This window comes from Podarcis vaucheri (genome assembly GCF_965113315.1).
Source record: "Podarcis vaucheri genome assembly, chromosome: 1".
NCBI classification, from domain to species: Eukaryota; Metazoa; Chordata; class Lepidosauria; order Squamata; family Lacertidae; genus Podarcis; species Podarcis vaucheri.
The window spans coordinates 137,257,712-137,279,148 of record NC_138759.1 but is presented as its reverse complement, the minus strand read 5'-3'; the positions used below and the strand labels follow the sequence as shown (position 1 = coordinate 137,279,148).

At 43.3% G+C, this 21,437-nt stretch overlaps 1 protein-coding gene across 5 annotated transcripts in view; it reads left to right on the top strand.

Annotated features, from left to right (window-relative positions):
• VWC2L (von Willebrand factor C domain containing 2 like) overlaps window positions 1–21,437 on the top strand; it is a 120,497-nt gene that overhangs the window by 16,496 nt on the left and 82,564 nt on the right. The gene's annotated exons all lie outside the window — the stretch shown is intronic.

Below are 21,437 nucleotides of genomic sequence, written 5' to 3'. Positions count from 1 at the left end.
ATATCCAATGACATCAAGTGACTGGTAAATATAAACAAACCTATCAAGAGTTGACCAAACACATTCCTGTCCAGCCCCTTCCTGAACTTCTCCTTGCTCTCATATGCATCTCCTGGAGCCCAGAAGGACTGCAGAGCTTCCAAGGCCGCCCTGGCTGTCATGTCAGAGCCCTCTCAGTCGTACAGTAAAAGTAGAAGCAACGTAGCAGAGAAAAAACATGCTTCAAGACTGAACATTGTATTTCCTCCCTGCCAATACTTAATTAAGTTGACAATACAGCAACTTGACAATCAAGTGAATGCACATATTTAAAACATACACATATTTTAAAATGTAAAATTATAGCCATAGAGTGTTGGGGGGGGGAGACCACAAGGGCTGGAGAATAATTTATTTACCCTTCTGCCTTCCCTCACTATGGTTCTGACCAAGCACGCGCGCACACACACACACACACACACACACGGCTGTTTGCTTCCATCAAAATGCAAATAGCAGCGTCAGGGCAGCATTTTTTCACCCGAGTCATGGCGGAGAGTTACTGTCCCCCTCTCCACCTTCTGTTCCACCCTGGCATGGTAGCACGATTTACGTTTTTAAGAGCAATATTGTATCATCTTCAATCTTGTGTTGTGGACGTAGGCTTCTGTGGGACTCCCCCCCCCCCCATGTATATAAAATACCACGTGTATCTAGTGAGCAGACAGGGAAGCTCCCACCTCTTGCTTTGCTGTATATGAAAAGTGTGCAGGAGGAGGAATTGTTTGTGTGCTTTTAATGCAGCCCCCTACCTGCAGCTAAAGGGTTGTGGACACTTACTCTGCATCACCTCTTACTCTGTATGACGTTTATAAGGACACATAGCTCACAGTTTCCTCTCCCCCTGCTCTTTAATGCTATGACTTAATAATAGTGGTCAGTGATTTCTCGGCCTATATCCCAGCAATTAATTTCTGGTACGATTTCTCTCAGGTCAGTATTATTTATATAGTTCCATCAGCACTAAGCACAGTATGTGCAGTAACATTGCTCTGTATTTCCGGTGGTGCCAAAGCCTGCCCCCCCAACTATCACTTTCTGACTGTTAATCCTGCCCTCCAGTCCTTGCCATTTCCTATTTCTGCCATTTAATATATGCTCCAAAATTGCATTTGCCACTTGTGTTGGTTCTTCCTGGGTAGAAACTTTAAAGCTACCAACACTCCTCACATGCCAGTATTTTACATATCGCCCAAGGTTTTGAAAATCCCGTTGTATTTCTCTTGCATTCTCTATAGTGTCATTAACCTCTGCTGACATTATGCCATTTCTCTATCTCTGGGGACGGTAGTTTAGCCCTTTGTCCAAATCACTTAGCTAAAAATTAAATGGAAGAGATATCAAGACAAAACCATGTGGGGCACTTCTTAAAAGGCCATTGTAAAATCATTCACAACTATTTAAGAGATCTTGGCTCCAGTTTGCCTTTAATATATATAGTTTTGTTACACACCCAGCCACAGGAGAAAAGCAAGAGACCTCCTTTGAATTGTGAATTGCCTTCTTGTTGCTTTCACCAAAGAACGTCTGTGCCATAATTCTTGTCCATAAGAGCTTAAAGTAATTTAAAATGTGCATTTCAGATTTTGGGCATTTGCTTTTTTGTTTTGTATGTTTTTAATTTCCAAGATTTTAACTGGCCAGTGGTGTGCATGTTAGTGGCCTCTTGTTTTAATCTCACCGTTGTAGTGATCTCACTGTGTGGCCTATGGCTGGCTGCCAATATCTTGTCCTCAGCTCTCAAATGCAAAGTAGGGAGGGATAATATTCACCTGACTTGCAAAAATGATGTAAGGGCAGGAACAAACAGTGGGCACTTATGTGCATCATGCCATATGTAAGTAAGTCTTATGGCTTACTTCCAGGCATGGGGATAGGTTTGCAGTCTAAGGCACTATATAAGCTATTGGGGGGGGGGTGTTTTGTAAAAAAATAGCAAAAAAATAGAAAAAGGAAATATTATGCTTTTTGTCTATCTTTATTGTCATTTTCAAAGGGCTATGTGCTCTTCCAGTTCACATGGTGCTCAAGAACTACACCATTTCCTAACTAATAAAATATTGGCAACTGTTAAAAGTCTGCAGCATAATCCAAGCTGTGGTTTATTACAGACTGAGACTGAAGACAAATATTTTGAAGTGAATTTCAAGGTATGAAGGAATGTGTGCCAGTCTCAAAAATCTAATTTCCAGATGCTGCCCCACAAAAACTTGAAATTTAGATTTCAGGTATTTCAATCATTTCAGGCAAAAACAAAAATGCCAAGATTTTGAGGAAGGATTAAAGAAGAGTAAAAATGGAAACAAAAAGCAAAACCTTCACAAAATGCAGTAGATGGTATTTAACTGAATAATAATTAAAAGGGACATATATATGTTTTGCTTGATGTCCAATGCTGGTTGTGGGGCACTCGTAATTCAAAAATCCTAAATTAGAGTAATTTATTTATGTATTTATTTAAAGTATTTTTATACTGCTCTTCAACCAAAAAATATTACAGATTATGATTAATTATAACCAATCTGCAGCTGCCTACAGACTAATAGGACATAACACAAAAAGGGAAAAGGACTGAAGAGGGAAGAGGGGGAACGAAACTCGCACACAAATAGATAAAGTTAACTAGTAATTTTTACAATGAGCAACTGGGGTGGGTGCAGTTTAGGGGCAGAAGCCAAATACTGCTGGTCTCTCAGCAGAGCTGATAGAGGGGCTCTGCTTCCCTTCTCTCCCTCTCCTGCTGCAGCCGGATGCAGTGGCGACTGGCAGCGGATGGGCAAGGGAGGAAAATTTTGCTGCCAAGGAGTGTGGTGGAGTCTCCTTCTTTGGAGGTCTTTAAGCAGAGGCTTGACAACCATATGTCAGGAGTGCTCTGATGGTGTTTCCTGCTTGGCAGGGGGTTGGACTCGATGGCCCTTGTGGTCTCTTCCAACTCTATGATTCTATGAAAAGGCAATGGAGCTGGCTTCCCAGCAGAGCCAATCCTCCTTTTAAAATTATAGTTACTTTTTACCTGAAGATTTTACTTCCCATAAATCCTAACTTGTATTCGCCGCCAAAGTACCGTATTTTTCACCCTATAGGGCGCACCTAGTTTTTTTGGGGGGAAATTAAAATATATATATATTTTTTCCCCAGCCGCGGGGCTGGGGCGGGGGAAGCCCCCAGAACAGGCTGCTGCCCGCAAGCTTTGCGCGCCCGGTGGGACCTCCCGCCGGGCGCGCAAGGCTTGCAGATAGCTTCCTGAAGCCTGGAGAGCAAGAGGGGTCGGTGTGCACCGACCCCTCTCGCTCTCCAGGCTTCAGGGAAAGCTTGCATTCACCCCATAGGACGCACACACATTTCCCCTTCATTTTTGGAGGGGAAAAAGTGTGTCCTATAGGGCGAAAAATACGGTAATTAGATTAAAAGAGCAAAAGTGTAAATTGCATAACTTTGGAACTGCAGAACAAAAATCATAGACATAGAGTGGGAAGGGACCCCCAGGGTCATCTAGTCCAACCCCCTGCAATGAAGGAATCTCAGCTAAAGCATCCATGACAGATGACCATCTAGCCTCTGCTTAAAAACCTCCAAGGAAGGAGAGATCACAACCTTCTGAGGAAGTCCATTCCACTGTCAAACAGCTCTTACTGTCAGAAAGTTCTTTCTCGTGTTTAATTGGAATCTGCTTTCTTTTAACTTGAAGCCATTGGTTTGACTCTTACCCTCCAGAGCAGGAGAAAGCAAGCTAATTCCCTCTTCCATGTGACAGTCCTTGAGATATTTGAAGATGGCTGTCATATCATCTCAATCTCCCCTTTTCCAGGCTAAACATATCCAGCTTCCTTAACTGTTCCTCATAATACTTGATAATCTTGGTCTCCCTCCTCTGCACATGTTTCAGCTTGTCAATATCCTTCATAAATTGTGGCATCTAGAACTGGACACAGGACACATCTAGAACAGACTCCAGGTGTTTTCTGACCAAGGCAGAACAGAGTGGTACAGTACTATTACTTCCCTTGATCTGGGAAGCAGCCTAGAATAGCGTTAGCTTTTTTTGCTGCTGCATTACATTGTTGACTCATGTTAAGCTTGTGGTCTACCAAGACCTCTAGATCCTTTTCACATGTACTGCTAGTAAGCCAGGTGTCCCCCATACTATATTTGTGCATCTGGTTCTTCCTGCCTAAGTGCAGAACCTTACATTTGTCCCTATTGGAATTTGTTTTCTTAGTTTGGACCCAGTTCTCAAATCTGTTAAGGTCATATTGAATCCTTACTCTTTATTAGCCAGCCTGCCTCCCAGTCTGGTGTCATCTGCAATGTATTATGCATTTCCAGTTCATTGTTTGCATTTGTTCTGATTCTGATTAGCTGCATAGTGACATATCATCACATTTCAGTGCATGATCTGAGTAGCTGGAGTTTTTTAAGAGGAGGAATGAAAGAAATAAGGCATTTCAAACTTAGAGAACTTTTGATTCTGCACTAACTTTGATACCTAATGCCTTTCTTTTACAATGCAATCCATCCAGTATAGTATGCCTGGTTCAAAATTATAACATCATTCCTCAGCCCTCTGACTACTGCCATTTTGGACTGCACTGGAACCCTTGGCATGAGATGCCTTTTGTAGCAGAACCCAGCAGGTGTTTAAGGACCAATTTAAACCCCAGTTTTGATTAGCTTTCATAGTTTGGAGATCAGGTCCCAAAAATATAAAGGTTGAAAAATTCAAGTGGACATGCTATTTCTATCATTGCTTTAGCCACAATTACAAAAGAAAGATGGCAGGCCAGCTCACGGTCTCCTTAGAGTTTTCTGTGGAGCTCAGCTATCATATTCACTTTACAGAGGCAAAGGATGAAACAGCAGATGAAACCATCCTTTGCTAAAACCAACCAAACAACCAACATACAAACAAACCTATCTGTAATCCATGCAATCACTGATCCATCCAAACTGAAGCTGCCTCTCTTGCAATATTAAGTAGAATTGGTCATTATAATACAATACAACATTTGGGGTGAGGTGAAGGCATTATTAAGAGCCCAAATCATTTTTTAAATCTAACATAAATAAGATCAGCTACCTAATGTGTATTCCGTGTCATATGTAGGGTTGTGGGCATCTTATGGTGACTTTGCTTTGGTGGAAGTGCTTCTGTTCACAGCTAGTTTCCTGTGATTCCCTGCCTATCCACTTATCACCTCCCAAAGGTTGCTCCTGGTAGGTAGGGAAGAATCTGCAAAAACTGGGTACCTCAACTTGTGTGAACAGAAGCAGTTTCTGCTAAGGCAAAGCAAGCATTGGATACAGCCCTCTGTGTGCTTCTCTAGTTTTTGCACCCCACTGGAAGGTAGTAAGAGGCAACAGCAAGGTAAGTTGTAATAATGAAGAAGTGTTCTGAGCTGTTCTGACCCACAAGGGAACTATCAAAATCCTATAAAACCTTTTCCTCCCTTCAAAAGCACAGATCCACCCAGGGAGGGAGACAATGCAAATTTTGTGCATGGTTGTTGGTTTTTTTGGATTGCTTAAATGGGTCATCAGGTCAAGATTTTTTTTCATGAAATTCAGACCCTTTGCACAGAATTATATAAGGTTTGCTTATATAATGTTCTTCTGAACCGGATACTTCAGGCTCTGCAGAATTTGAAATGCTCGCCAAGAAGTTGTGTTGTGCCTTGAGAAAATTGATGAATAAATGAATATGGCTTGGGGGCCTTTTGAACACATTGGTTTACACATTATAAGGACAAAACCTCAAAGCCTTATTTTGGTTGGTGGAGTGCAGAGGATGGAGATGTCCTAAGGAAAAGAAAAGCAGAAGAAGCAGACACCTGGGAAGGGAAGGAGCTAATGAAGAAGGAACTACAGGGAGAAAGGTGGGGACAGAGAGAATCAGCGCCTGACAGAAAAGGCATTAAGCCTGCTGCTGGTGAGAGGAATATGCAGCAGTCAGAGAGGCTAAACACTCCAAATAGCTGAAGGAAGCAGGGCAGATCAGCGAAAAGGGAGGGAGGCTTGTTAAATTTCTTTTGAAGATCCATTACTGGGAAGCAGAAGAGAGGAGAGTGCCATTCCACTGATGTCCTGCTTCTGGGCTTCCCATGGGCATCTGGCTAGTGACTGTAAGAGCAAGGCACTGAATCAGAGAGGCCTTTGGTCTGATTATACCTGAAGGAGCGTCTCCACCTGCATTGTTCTGCCCAGACACTGAGGTCCAGTTCTGAGGGCCTTCTGGCGGTTCCCTCATTGCGAGAAGTGAGGCTACAGGGAACCAGGCAGAGGGCCTTCTCGGTAGTGGCGCCCGCCCTGTGGAACGCCCTCCCATCAGATGTCAAAGCAATAAATAACTACCTGACATTCAGAAGACATCTTAAGGCAGCCCTGTTCAGGGAAGTTTTTAATGTGTGATATTTTAGTGTATTTCTTGTTTCTATGGAAGCCGCCCAAAGTGGCTGGGGAAACCCAGCCAGATGGGTGGGGTACAAATAATAAATTATTATTATTATTATTATTCAGCAGGGCTCTTGTTGTGTTCAATCCCTGGCATCTGCACTTGAAAGTACCTCTGGATATGAGGCAGGAAACAATCCCTGCCAGAGACCTAGGAGGGTGACTGCCACTCTGTGTTAGATGGACCAGTGGTGTGACGTGGGCTTGTCCACACTTCCGCTTGCCCCATGCCTAGAAAGCACAGGTCTGAGCAGTTTTCCCCTTGGCCCACTTCTTTCTCAGGGAAAACCTGCTCTTTAGCAATAAATTGGAACAAATGGCAATCTTTGGAAAACCCGAATTGTCACTTGCTGCAAATGAGTGCTAAAGAGTGGATTTCCCGGGGGGGGGGGAGCATCCATAGTGAAACAAGGGACTATCTCCTATTGTAGCCACAAAGTTTTAGGCCGCAGCCATGCATTGCACTGACGAGGTCTTCTGAATTCTTAGCCGTATTTCCCAGGCACCTGGCACTATTCCAAGCTCCACCTGCAGGTTTATAAAGAAGTCCCAAATGCTATTTTCCATCCACCCAAAAATGCTTTAAAATTCTTTGAAAGAAGAAATGGTTCTAGGCCAAGCTAGAAGACATTTCCTCTTCCTCCTGAGCAAGGCATGGGAAGCTCCAGCTCAACTGGACACATCATGTTCCTACATGGAAGAAGAAGAAGAAGAAGAAGAAGAAGAAGAAGAAGAAGAAGAAGAAGAAATTATTTCTACCCCGCCCATCTGACTAGGTTTCCTCAGCCACTCTGGGCGGCATTCAACAGAACCTTAAAAACAGAATAAAACTTCAAACATTTAAAACTTCCCTAAACAGGGCTGCCTTCAGATGTCTTCTAAAAGTCAGATAGTTGTTTGTTTCCTTGACATCTGATGGGAGGGCATTCCACAGGGCATGCGCCACTACCAAGAAGGCCCTGGTTCCCTGTAGCCTCACTTCTTGCAGGGAGGGAACTGCCAGAAGGCCCTTGGCACTGGACCTCAGTGTCCAGGCTGAACGATGGGGTTGGAGATGCTCCTTCAGGTATTCTGAGCAAAAATGAAAAGGACACCTGCTTAAGTGTGGGAACCCTCTGCCTAAATTCATTCAAACAAGAGAAAGCTGTCTGTGGAAACACCCATAAATGCTATTTTGGAGACTATATTTAAACTGGCTCCATAAATCCAATCTTAAATGAATGGGCTGCCAACAATGAAGTATAAGCCTATGTTACCCGACACACAATGGCTGCTGTTCTGAGCACCATTTGCAGTTTTTGTTCTTTATCTGTCTTCAGTTTTATTCAAGGAAGAGGTATGGATAGACCTAAGCTCCTTAATCACTGTACATCTTTAGGGATAAATGTTTTTATTTTATTTTAATAGGTTGGCCTCTTCTATAGGACAAGCCCACCAGCTACATAGATTTGGAGTTATCAAGGAAGACAATATAACTGTATGTTGCTGGGGGACGGCCACAACACACTCTCAGTCCAGGGAGCAGGGCAGACAATAGTATTATAATAATAAGTAAAGACAATTCAAGTGTGTGTAGTCAAGTCAATAAGTGTAGCCAGTAATTTTAGCCAGTTCAAACAGCCAGTCGTGAAAATATGTTTCTTGCTAGCAATTCAGCTGGCATTTATCAGTTTATAAACAAACAACCCTTTTTTTCTCTTATCATCAGTTCAACTTGCATGCCTGCTGTGAAGGTGAAACTAACTCATCTATTTTTGGATAGTTTTTAACACCTACTAAATCTCAAATTCTGGAGCACTAGATTCCTTTCAATCCCCAGCTATTCTACCCAAGATCAGAGACAATCTAAAGCAGACATCAAAGTCTTCCTTTCTGCTCTTTAAATAAGTGCCGCCTTGTGTTAGATGGCTTTTTTTCTGAACCATCTATTCTAGTTTATCTGCTTCTGTCTTGGCTCTAATTTTAAAGCCCCCTTTGCCCTTGATTTGTCTCATTCATTTTTTCATTTTCAGACTCCGCTTGCTCACCACACTTTCCCCACTATACATTCACCAGCTGGAATTACCATTACAATAAACACCCCCTTAAGAGTTGCTATTGTCCTGGCCATCATTAATATTTACAGCTACTCTACAGGTATAAATGTACACTTTGATATGCTTCGTTTTTCCTCTTTCTGAATTTCTTGCTGATGTATCTGCATAAAATACAATTCCATCAAAGCTCACAGGAGGAGGAAGAGCATGAAAGGGTGTATTGTGTGATCAGTCCCCAAGTACGCCATACACCAGATACTAGGTAGAGTGGCATTTAGCTCCTGCATGTTGCTGGGTTTTCAGTCTCTTTCAACCACCAGAGTGCCTTTTTGCCGTTAATTAGTATCACTGATAGACAGAGCTCTAGATCTGTTGCAGTTATTTTTAATGTTGCCACACCTGGAACCTCCAATATCTCAGGTACACCAGGTGATTGGAAGGTGGCTACACTTTTGGTAGTGGGGGTTCCTCCTGGGTGGCTATGGCGTGCCATGGTGTATCCTAAACTGTCCCCCCCCCAGGCTGCAGCTGCCCCTCTGCTCTTCCTGTCCATGGCTGGGTCTGGAGGGTGGGAGGCAAAGGCCCGGTGGCGGGGGCTAAACTGCTCTGGGGCACCTGCAAGGCAATGCTGAGTCTGGGCACCATGGCCTCGTTGCCTTGTGTTGATTTGCTCCCCTCCCCCTCCCCTTGGAGGCTTGTACCTCCCAGCTTCCTGCTTCCCCCAGCCTGGGTCATTGGGCAAGCAGCCCTGGAATCTGCTCTACTGGCACCGGTGGCTGCCTTCTGCCAGGCCAAAGCACCTTCCTTTCCTTTGGGCGGTGGCAGGGGGGTTCCTCTCCCAGGGGTGCTCTTGTCTTGGGCAGGCTCTTCTCCACCTTCCAGCCTTGCACTTAAAATGGGGCATGTGGGTGCTAGGAGAGTACCCAGGGGTGGGTTAGGTAGTGGGCAATGGCAAGGGAGGGGGCAGGATCAGCCTCCCGGGCTGGTGGAGGGCAGGGGTGAGTGGGCAGGGACACCATGGTGGGCTCATTCTGAGCTTGGTGCTGTGATATGGGAGAGGGGTGTGTGATGCTGGGGTCCCTGGGACTTTGAGCTCAGTTCTGTGTGCATGTGTTTTGCAGCTGGCACAGGTCCCCCCCCCCTGCATATTCTGGAGTGGGGGGACACATCAACTGGTTTCCTGCCATTTGGAGAATGGTGGGCTTTCCCCCTCCCCTCCCTGGCCAAGGGAGTCTAGAAGGCAGCACAACTGAGGGGCCGCTCCTCACTTGGCAGAGGAGGAGGCGAGAGTCACTCCTCACCCTGTCCCTCCCTGCAGGCCCCAGGACAGGTGACAGCTTCTGGAGAAGGCAGCCTGGCCACAACAGGGATGGAGCCCTTGTGAGGGCAATGGTGGTCCATGCTGCAGGACTACGGCAAGTGTCAGGCAGGGGAGGAGGATGAAGTGGCCATTGCACATCCCGTGCACCAGGGGCGCCAACTTGCCTTCCACATTGGGGGGGGGGTGTGCATCACGTGATGTTGCATGACATGTCCCACCCAGTAGGACGTGGAGTGTGGAGCCCAGCGCTGCACTTTGCCTCCTCCTCCTCCCCGCGCAGGGAAAAGGAGGCGGACTGTGGCGCAGCGCTGCATCTTCCCCACAGCATGTGCCTGGGATGCGCAGAGGGCGATCTTCACTTTCGCTCTCCCAGCCCCCTCCCAGCTCCCGGGTGGGGCACCCCAAGGGCTCTGGCAGGGGGTGTTGCCCCCTTCAATAGTGGGGGGCCTTGGCCCCGATTCAAAATATTGATGGTGCTGTGCACTATTCTTCATCATCACAGGCTTTCGTTTATTTACTGGCTTGAAAAGAGGCTCAAATCGTTTTGACTAGAAGCCTTCTGAAATATTATTATTATTGTTGTTATTATTGTTGTTGTTGTCATACCCCACCTTTTTATTCTGATGAGGATTCAATATCTGCATTGTTAAGGAAAGCACACATATTTATTTGTGTATTGAATTTCCTTTTATAAATAAAAATATAAAATCTATTAATTATATATATTTATATATATTCTAATAAGTATATTGATTTAAAGAATATTAATTTACAATATGGACATTTTCATTCAGTCTGTAGCCTGCGGGTTCTGTGCCAAAGTACTCTTGTGGCCCATTTGTTCTGAGAGATTGGACTGCCGTGCTGGAGGGGAAGGTTCAGTTATTGTGAGAGAAGTATGGCAAGTCCTATGCTATGAGGGGAATGAAAGCTTGTTATTTAAAAGTAAAACTAGAAGTGCCCTTCTACTGACAAGCAAAATTTTCCTACTGTTTATTTCCTGGAAATAAGTTATGAATTCTTTTCACACTGTGAACTGTTGCTGTTGGCTGTAATTAGAGAGGGCTACCAGAGAATGTTGTCCTAATGCTCAAGCTGGTTTAATTACAGTGTAAGTCACATTAAAACAGGCATTAGCAGCTATATCATGCATGACTTTTCAATTCTGAAGTTAGCTAATAGTGACCCCAGAACATTCACCATAAAAGTGTGAAACAATTAGGAATACAGAGCACAATTCACCCCAAGTGAAGCATGCAAAATGCTCATTCATTTCTATGGGAGAGTGCTAAATGTGAGCATCCTTCTACTGATATTAATAGAAGTAAAATGTGCTTTGAAATTCAGCCTGGTTCACACAGGAGACTTACATGTGGTCAGAAGCTTTTGATGCTGTACAGGGTTAACAAATCATGCAGAAAGCCCTTTTCCACCTCTACCTATGGCAGTGTGTGTGCGCGCACATGTGTCTTCTTGCAGCGCCAGAGAAGAGGAAAAAAGTCAGTGCACTTGTGCTTCCAGAACAATCTTTTCTAAGAGATCCTGGGCTTTGGGTAACTGTAGTCCCTGCCGGAAACTAGAGGCACCAGAGCCAGCAGGAAGTCTCTGCCTTTGCAAATGCTTGCTTTTAGCTGCCCTGCCCCAGCTGGCCCAGCAACTGGAACCAGATCTGCCCCTGGATTGTATCCACATTCACCGTTCCTTGTCTGCTGTTTTCATTGTTTCATGCAATTTGTTTTTATAATATTGTACAGGGCTTTTTCATAAATATGTGGTTAATGGCACATGATTCAGCACATTTTGGCACCCTTTGGAGTCCTTTCTTCAAAATCTCAAAAGCTTCTAATAGTTGATAAAGCCATTTCTTTCCACTTCATGGTGTCAGGTGGCAAGAATGTATCTTAAAAGAATAAAAGCTCATGGCAATATGATAAAAGAGAAAGCAATTGAAATAAAAAGCACAATCGCCGGTAAGGTGGAGTGAATAGAACCTATCACCCCCTTGTTCAGAATGAGGTAATGCAGCTTCAGTCGGTTCTCATCTGGAAAACTTGAATCCAGTTCTGGGCAGCGTGGTTTAAGAAGGACATCAGGAAAATGGAATATGTCAAGTCCTATGAAGAAAAGCTGAATGAGTTGAGTATCTTTAATCTAAATAAGGGAAAGTGATATGGCCAGCATCTTTAAATATTTGAAGGGCTGTCACATTGATGTGTTTCTGGTTGCTCCAGAAGATAGTTCTGGGTCTGGGTTTAACTTACAAGAAACAGGGTCTCAACTAAACCTTAGGAATAACTTCCTGGGGGTGTGAGGTATCCAGCAGTGGAAAAGATCAGTCTTAGATGATCTTACTTAATAGACTCTCCTTCTCTGGAGGTTTAAAAGCAAAGATCGGGTGGCCACCTATCAGGGATGCAATAGGAGTGGGTCTCCTGTACCGTCAGTGCACTGGGATGGGGGGCGGGGGCTTTTGAGTCTATGATTCTCCACTGGCAGTACAGAAACACTAGGCATTTGTACTATGCCTGGATACATAATTAAAATGTGCAAGATCTATAAAATAAAGTAAAGGTTTTATATTTATTTATCACCATAAAGTACATTCTCAAAATGGGAACGCAATACAAGAAATAAAAACAAATCAACATTAAAACCAAAATGCACCATAAAAGAATAAACAATAGTCATCCTCCAGCAAATTAATTGACTAGCATATAAAACGGCTAAAACCACCTAGGAGAGCTAAAACCAATGATACAGGAGACCTTAATATTAAATTACAAAAATTGATGTTAAAAACCTGGGAGAATGTTTTAAAAAGAAAGGAAGTCTGAAGTGGGTGTCAAGAAAAGCCTCTCCAGGGAGAGGGAAGAGAGGGAGGATATTTCAGAAGAAGGATGGTGGAGGCTTAGTTAAAGCAGAGATCAGGCGACAGAAGGGGTGAGTCTATATTGGACGCATTGCTCTTTGAAGAAGTACAAGTCACACCGTCTCTCTACAACCCTTCTATCCAGCAAGTATCAGGTTAACACATTCATTGGTTTATTGGCACATACGGTGAGAAGTCTCTGGGGGAGATCAATCCATAGTCACCTCAGCAAATGGAATCTGCTATGTCAGCTCCTGTCTGCCGGCAGCCAGCTGAAGTGTGTCAAGTAGAATCTTGTGTGTTAAGACAACTTTGGCTGACTTGCAGAAAGAATCAACAACCTGATAAAAATGAAAACCCATCCTCGAAATGGATCAGATTGTATGCTCCCAATCAGTGTGGCATGTGAAGGAAGGCAGAAGGAAGAGGAAGGAGACAAAATAACTGCTCCCACCAATATTGCCACGCTTACACTACAGACTCACACATCAACTTTATATGAATGTTCCATTAATGGTAAGTAAATGTATTAAATAAATATATTTCAAAATGACATGGACAAGAAGCAATAATCCTGCAGTGGAAATCAATCAGGAGGTTGGACATGATCTTTTTAAAAATAATAATGTAATAATCAACTGCTTCACTCTTTTTTTCTTGTTCTTGTTTTTAGGAACAGTTTATTAAGATTTTCCTTAGCAAAGAAAAACAAGCAAATAAACAAAAAAATGGAGCATCTACACCCATGCATTTTGCTTTCAGCTTTCAAAGAGAAGAGCAAAACAAGTAGAAAACAGGAAATCTCCCACAAATACGCAATCTGAAACACATGAACCAAGTGCTTCACTTTTGAGTTATTGCACTTTCTCATAAAGACCAGGAGAAGGAAACTTAAAAGCCCTGGAAGTTTAGGTCAAACCTGAGACCTGACATCAAGCAGAATTCCAGCTGGAACCCTCTTTCAGAATTGGCCCAGCAGGATTCTGCATGGGGGTCTTGCTAAAGATGTTCTCTGCTGACAAATTCTAGAATAAAGAAGTGTCTGGGCACAACCAGGTGCAAGAGAGTAGGCCCTCATGCCATGTGTAGAACCAGGGATGGTTCGAGAGATACAGCTTTTCCTAGGGTTGCCATATTTTGAAGAGCAAAAAGCCACAGAGCCCCCTCGCCTTCCACAGAACGCACACACGGCAGACGTGCGAACCAGACCCTCCAACATTTCTCTGATGAAACTAGGAACATCCTATCCAATGATGATGGTGATGATGATACCCCAGCCATCTGAATGGGTTGCCCCGGCAACTCTGGGCAGCTTCCAACATATAGAAAAACATAATACAGTCAAACCTTCGTTGTAAAACGTAATCCTTTCCGGAAGACCGTTTGACTTCTGAAACGTTCAGCAACCGAGGCACAGCTTCTGATTGGTTTAAGAGCTTCTTGCACTCAAGCCGTGTTGGACTTTCAGGTTCTGAAAAACATCCGAAAACTGGAGCATTTACTTCCGGGTTTTCAGCGTTTGGGAGCAGAAACGTACGATAACAGAGGCCAACATACAATAACAGACCAATTAAGAGATCCAGAAGAAAGTGCCTATAGTGGGAAATTTTGTTATTTCTTGGTGACTAGAGAAAGGTTGCCAGTGGCTCTTTATCCGTGGGCTGGAAAGGGAAGGGTAAAGGTGTGGAGACTATCACAGCCACGCAGAACCTCAGGCCTGGGAGAGGAATGTGCCCCTCAAGGCTCTCTACCTGGTGCTGGGAAGAGTCCCAAGACCCCCTTCTGTCACAGGACTCTCTCTCTCTCTCTCCTTGCTCCATGCCCTCCTTTGGTGCTTTTGCTTGACTGGCTGGAACGTTCTTAAACTGTGGTAATGCCTCTTGCTTGCCTGGTGAGGCATGGGGTGGGTATGTAGAAACCTCTGGCTTTTGTGTGGTGTTAATGCATCCTACTGTAAGAGTCACATCTGGGGGCCACTCCCAGGGCTCTATATTATAAAATACCCCCCAAAATTCCTACACCGTACCCACCACTGGCACGTGGCCCTCAGCCTAAAGATGTTGCCGGCTCCTGTGTCACTGGGAGAGCAGCAAGTGATTTGGGAATTTATAAAGTGTTTTTCTCTCTCTGTGTGTGTGTCCATGTAGTGTCCTGGACAACCACCCAGTTCCCTTCCCTGCTTATCCAACTAAGGAACTGCAGGAAGAAGGGCGGCATCAGGGCTGGCCCAAGACATGTTGCTGCCTGAGGCAAAGCATCCAGTGGTACCCTCACCACAAGTGTACCACAGAGTACCCAAGGCTGGTCAAAGTACATTGGCGCCTGAGGCACAAAACCCCACAGGTGTCTGCCCCCTTCCCTGGCAGTAAATATACAACAACAACAACAACAACAAATGAGCTGCCCCTAGACTGCATTCATCTCTTGTTCATCTCTCTTGCTTGTTTCCTGAGCATGCTCAGTTCACTTCCCTGCCATAAGCATAAATATGATGCAGGACATTTCTGTAGCACTTCTGAGTGTTACAAGTACATTATAGTTCTTTCTTATTGATATGTTTGAATTGATCGGGTTCTTTTATGAGTCTCTGGACAGCATCCTCCTGCAGGTAGCACAGCATGTGATGCCACCTGGGCTTCCCAGCCATTATATAGTCTCAGGTCCCCATACAGCTACATTGTCTTGTATTGCAGGGGTTGGACTAGCTGTCGTCATGCTGATTCCTCAAATAGATATGAATCGTTATAGTTGAAAACACCTTGGTTCCCGGCATGTTGTTGTACTGTCTTTATGAATAGCATGTTTCTTTCAACATGTCTTCTAAGAACAGTCTTGTCTCAATCATCTTTCAAGAACAGGTTGTCCTCTATTTCACCCAGACATGCTGTCATTCTGCTTATCTTGTCTTGCACAATCCAGTAACTGGTTTACTAGTTCATCCATCCTGTTCAGCTGGTGCAATATTCAATAGTTTGATGATGGTTCTTTGTATTGCAGTCCATTTTCGTCCATCCTGTTTTTGCCTTCAACTCAGTAGTCCTATGTGTTGAAATTCAATCAGTTCTTTATCTTTAATTCTTCAGTTCTTTATCTTTAATTCTTCAGTTCTTTATCTTTAATTCTTCAAAGCCACTAACCATCTGGTTCTCATTCATTCCTTCAGACATATTTCCATTCATAACTCCATTCAGACCCATTAGACATACTAAATATATCATCAATTATAAAATGAGAACACATTTGGTTCTCAGACTATTCCTGTGACTTAAAAACATCTTAGTGAATAACATATAGGAGATTCAACATATACCTGAACATTAGTATTGTGTATAAGTGTCATTTATCACCTATAACTGCTACATATGAATGGCACCCTTCACATCCCTATAAGAATATAACACAGTGTGTCAGAACATCTGTTTTGTAACCGAAGGAACAGCATCAAACCTACATCAATGCTGTTGTTTGATACCTTGGGGAACTCAAAACCAACCATATTGAAAGAACACCCCTAATACTAACATAACACCTTTATTCATACACAATTTATGAAAAACACCTTTTCACCCTCACAGTGTGCACATACCCATGTGTGACATTTGCCTGAGAATGTTAAGGAAACAGCCATGGCAGCTGGAGTTGAACTGTAGCCGAGGACGAGAAGCCCAAAGGGAATTAAAACAGATGGAGTTGGCATGAAAATTGGGGGTGGGAGAGGGGGGGTATATCCCTCCCCACCAGTTCCTGTGCCATTTCTCAGCTCTTCAGCCAGTGACTTTCTCCTATTCATAGAAATGAAGGACTTATTGTTTGTCAATCTACAATCCTGTACGTACTTCCTTGGGAGTAAGCTCCACTGAACTTTATCTTCAAGATAAAGCATTTCTTTAGCCTATCTCTAAAGCCTGTCTGTCTTCAGGAGAGATTTGTGAGGCTAATCCAGTGGTTACTAACAAAGTGATCTGCTGCCGATGTCCTGTCATAGCAAACAGCACAGATTTGAGCAGAAGGTTTAGGAAAGAGGAAGAACTGCAATATGCTGCAGCTGTCAAATGGCAGATGAAGTATAATTAGGAAACAAATGCAACTGTACAATTAGTACAATTAAGGCATAATATGGAAAATATCATGAGACCATTAAGTATGTCATGAGTCTCTTTAACATACCGCATGCACTAGTTGTCCGACCTAAAAAGTGGTATAATTCAACTGGACGTTTTTTCCTGGAAGGAAAAATACAAATGAATAGGAATAGGGTATGCTCTCCTCCCAGGCAGAGCCTAAAATATGAGATCTCTTTGGCTCAGAGAAGAAAAAGCTAAAGGCAAACGTGATGGAGGCTTACGAAGATCAAAGTTCCCAGTTCACTTGCTGCTCTCCCAAAAGCACAGGGTGGGAATATTTACTATCTTTGTATACCACAAGAAATACAGAAAACTTTGTAGGATCTGCACCCAACAAACTTAAATTATTATTGGGGGGGGGGTGGGTGTCATGTGCACCATGGTAAAGATTTTGGCATTTACTGACACGGTCTAGACAAATTCCTGAAAGGTATGAGCTATTCTCTGAGAGCCTGTTTTTGAAACCCGTTGTATTTGGTCTAAATCTGAGATTCGCAGAAGCTTGAACAGAACTATGGGGTTCTGTTATATATTTCTGTTAATGTATCTCAAACCAGTTTCTATATTAAGATGGGATTATGGGACTAAAGGGCCACTCATCTGGCAAAAAAAGCATGCTCTGATACATTTTAAACCACAATTAAATGTATATAGATTGAAATACATTTTGTATTAGGGTGTTTGTTTCTAGTTTATTGTAGCATTAATTGATGATCTGAATGCGCGAATGAGAAGTCAAGACCAGTTTATGCAGAGTCAAGCAGCAAAGCATTTTTGGGATGTAGCACTTCAGGTTGCATGGTTGACTGTCCCGCTGGATAATTCTTAATTGAAACACACCCACAACACACATACACACACTTCACATAGAAAATAAACATGTTGGATTCGTTCTAGTCTCATCCCTGCATGCTGTTCTTAATTGGTTCATGGAGTTCATCTCACAGAGGATTTATTGATTACATTTATAGCTCAACTCTTTTTCGAGGAACTCAAGCAGGGGCTGCAGGGTTCTCCCTGCCATGTTATCCTCCCAGCAACCCAAGAGAGACAGCGACTAACCCAGGCTCAGCCAGGGAGCTTTGTGGTTGGAGGAGGAATTGAACTTCAGTCTTCAGTCTTCAGGGCAGTCACAGGTTTCCTTAGTGGACAGCCATGGATTCACTGAGTGGCCTTGGGCCATTCACCTATTTTCCCGCTTGTAAAGAAGACATAATTCTGACCTCCCTTTCAAGGTTGTTGCGGGAATGAGAAAGTTCTGGACAACAAAAGCCTCTTTGCATTGTAGTGAATATTGCATAAACGACGCACCCTTCACTGTGATTGCATGTCATTCTGGGACAGCGGATCAGAAGTGGAAATGTACCGGTAATTAAAACAGTTCTGTTTTTTTTTCTTTTAAAGTTACATTTATATGCCTCCCTTTATCTGGAGATCACAAGGTGGTTTACAGCATAAAAAATACATATGGATTAATTGGAGTTCTTGGACCTAGAGTGTGGCCCTGTGGTTTTAGAGCCAGGAGTTCTTTTGCCCACAAAATATTATTTATTTTTAGATTCATGAAGGTGGGTCTGTATGGTAGAAAACACAGCTTGCATTTTGCAGTGCTATGCATGTTATCAGCTACACTGCAAAGACTCCTCTCCCACGCTAACATAACATAGACCTCAACTATCTGAAAGACCACCTCCTTTCATACAGACCCCCTCTGGGGTTAAAAAATACTGCTTACCTTCCCACGGCTGCCGTGAAGAAGCTGCTGGAACTGCCAATCATTTCACTTACCATTTCTGCCTGCAGGGGCTGCAGATCAGCCCTGTGGCTATAGGGTAGCATGGAGGCTGCAGGGGGGCTGGAGCCACTGCCCCTCCCAGAATGCTCCACAACTTTGGGGAATGTCGGGTGTTGGTGAGGCCTGCTTTGCTTGCTGCCTGCCTGTGCTCACCCCCCCCCCCCCACACACACAGCCCAAGGTGCTGGTGCTTTGAATATTTAATAAAATATCAAAGTTCTTCTGTATGATGTTTAAAATATTGATTTCTTAATCTGGGGTTCAAAAAAATAGGGGCCATATTTTACATGGGGGCATCTTATACACATAAAAATATGCTTTTCTATAGCTAGAGGAAGGAGCCTTGTAAGTTAGAGAGGTGGACCGTGTTGCGTTCCAGTCAGGAGTTAGAAATGATGAAAATGGAACTGGAGATGGCTAGAAGTCAAACAGATCAAGCGAAAAGATCAAGGTAGAGGAAAGAGAAAAATTAGCTAGAATTCAGGTAGAAGAAAAGGAAACAGAAAGGGAGCATGAAAAAGAAATGTTTAACTTTAAAATGCAGGAGATACAGCTTAGGGCAGAGTTGTTTGCACCACAGAGAAGTGGGCAAGTTCTCTCAGGGGAACAGGGGGAAATTCCCAGATACCAGAGGCATAATGATATAGAACCCTTTCTGATTAGTTTTGAAAGGACTTATTTTCCAAAACTGGAGAAGACTAGAAACACACCTTCAACTAAAAATGTTAAGTTGGTTAAAGAGTCGAAACCTGCCCACAGATGAGAGCCAGCCTGAGAGACCAGCCAAGGCCTTGCAGGTCTGGAGAGCCCAGGAGGACGTGGACAGGGGCCCTATGGAGGCTTTGAGAGGGAGTGAGGAGGGTGCGCTGGGATTAAGGGACACTGGTTCTGAGGTAACTTTCATCCAAACTCGCACCTCAGCTGAGCACACAGAAAATGATGGCAAGGAATTGGCGCAAAGTATCCATGATAGAGAGTTCTTAGCTGAGCAAAGGCAAGGGCTGGATCTAGACACATCAAAGAAGCATTTTAGTTAAAACGCATTGTAAACCTCATAAAGGGAAATCACATTGATGAAAGACAGGACTCCACAGCACCATCTGGTGTCACAGTGTTATAATGCATATAAAACAGGTTGTGGGCTTTTTTACTAATGTAACTGAGTCCAAGACGACTCTTTAAAGGAACTGTGGATTAAGGCCGAGAACTCCCCAAGGGAAGCTACAGTACAGTAAAGGCTGTTGCATGTGTGACATGTCACACAATTTAGGTTCCTGACTGCAGTGGGGCTGCTTCAAGTCTGTGGAGGAGACACTCCCACAGCCTAGCATTTTGTTCTGTGTGTGGCATCTCTTCAGGGCTGCCCCGAGTTGTTACTTACTGTAACAACTTCATGGTGTTACACCTATTTTTCTTGGGGAAAAAGCATCACCTCTCAGCCTTTTCCATCCAACTGGCAGCTATTAGCTGCTCTGACTACTTGTGAGTGAGATCCAGGTGTGCCCCATTAAGTACACTTGGACAATTGTTATCTCTTATAAGGTGCTGAACGTCTTTAACTTCTGCCTAGGACCTATGAAAGCCTTTGAGAGGGACATCTTTCTTTTTCTTGAGGCCTGAGAGTAGAGTGATAAGGGCATGTATTGATTCTTGTGCAAAGGCTTCATAATTTTAAGCAATGATATTGGAAATGGATGATGGAAATTTTTTCTAGAGTGAGAAAATCGTATGTGTTTGGAACGGGGCGGGGGGAGATTTATATGGTTGCACGGTACAAGAAAACAGCTCAAGATTTGATGGTGTGGAAAATAAATGGACAGAAAAGGCCCAGAACTGGTTCAAAAAATGCTCCTTCTCCAAAGATTTGAACATTTCCTTATGCTATACAGTGGTGTGATTTTCTTTCATCCCGACAGTTGCTTTCCGTGTCATACAATATCCTATTTCTCTCTGGTGTCATTTTCAGGTAACACTAACACCACAGAAGCAAAAAAAGATACATCTGTCATGTCTCATTTACTCAGAGCAAAGTCATTTGGGGGCATTTTCCACATCTATTTGATGCTCTTCCATCCCCAGAATATGCAGCTAGCTTGTAGCACCACTGGAAACTTGCAAGACATTTCTTGACATCTCTGAAACGAGTGTAATATTCTGGTGAAAAAGAAATCCCACAGGATGTGCTAATAGAGGAAGGTCTCTGTTATATCACAGAAACTTGCTGAAAGCATCCCTGGGTCTTAGTCACTAAAGTGTGCGTATGTGTGTGTTTGTATGTGATAATTTTCTATGGCAAAAATCAAAGGGAACATGGAATCAGAATGATAATTAGACAGGGTGATCCACCTCCCACAGATTCCTCCTTTTGCTTAAAGACTACTGATTTTTATCTAATTTGCCAGAGTCACAAGGAAGCAGAATGGTGATAAGGATTAGAGACTGTAGACACTGAGACAAAGGAGGCGAAGCTTTAATTAGCTCATTTCAGGGCAGACATGAATTTCTTAGGAACAGATTGTTTGATTCCAGACATATGGAGCATCTCTGAGGTGAACTGCAAAGAGCTTTATGTCTGCAAGACATAGCATTGTTTTGCAATTCATGAAGCAGAGAAAGCAACACCATTCAAAAACTGTAAAGCCATAATATATATATTCACCCCTTCTTCATTTGTGTTCCAGTTTAATTTAAACTGTGTTCATGGCACCAGTGTTAATGTTTTGTTTTGTTTTTATAATATTTTTATTAGATTTTCAACAAAGATAACAAAAATAAAAAACAAACAACAACAACCACAACAACCACA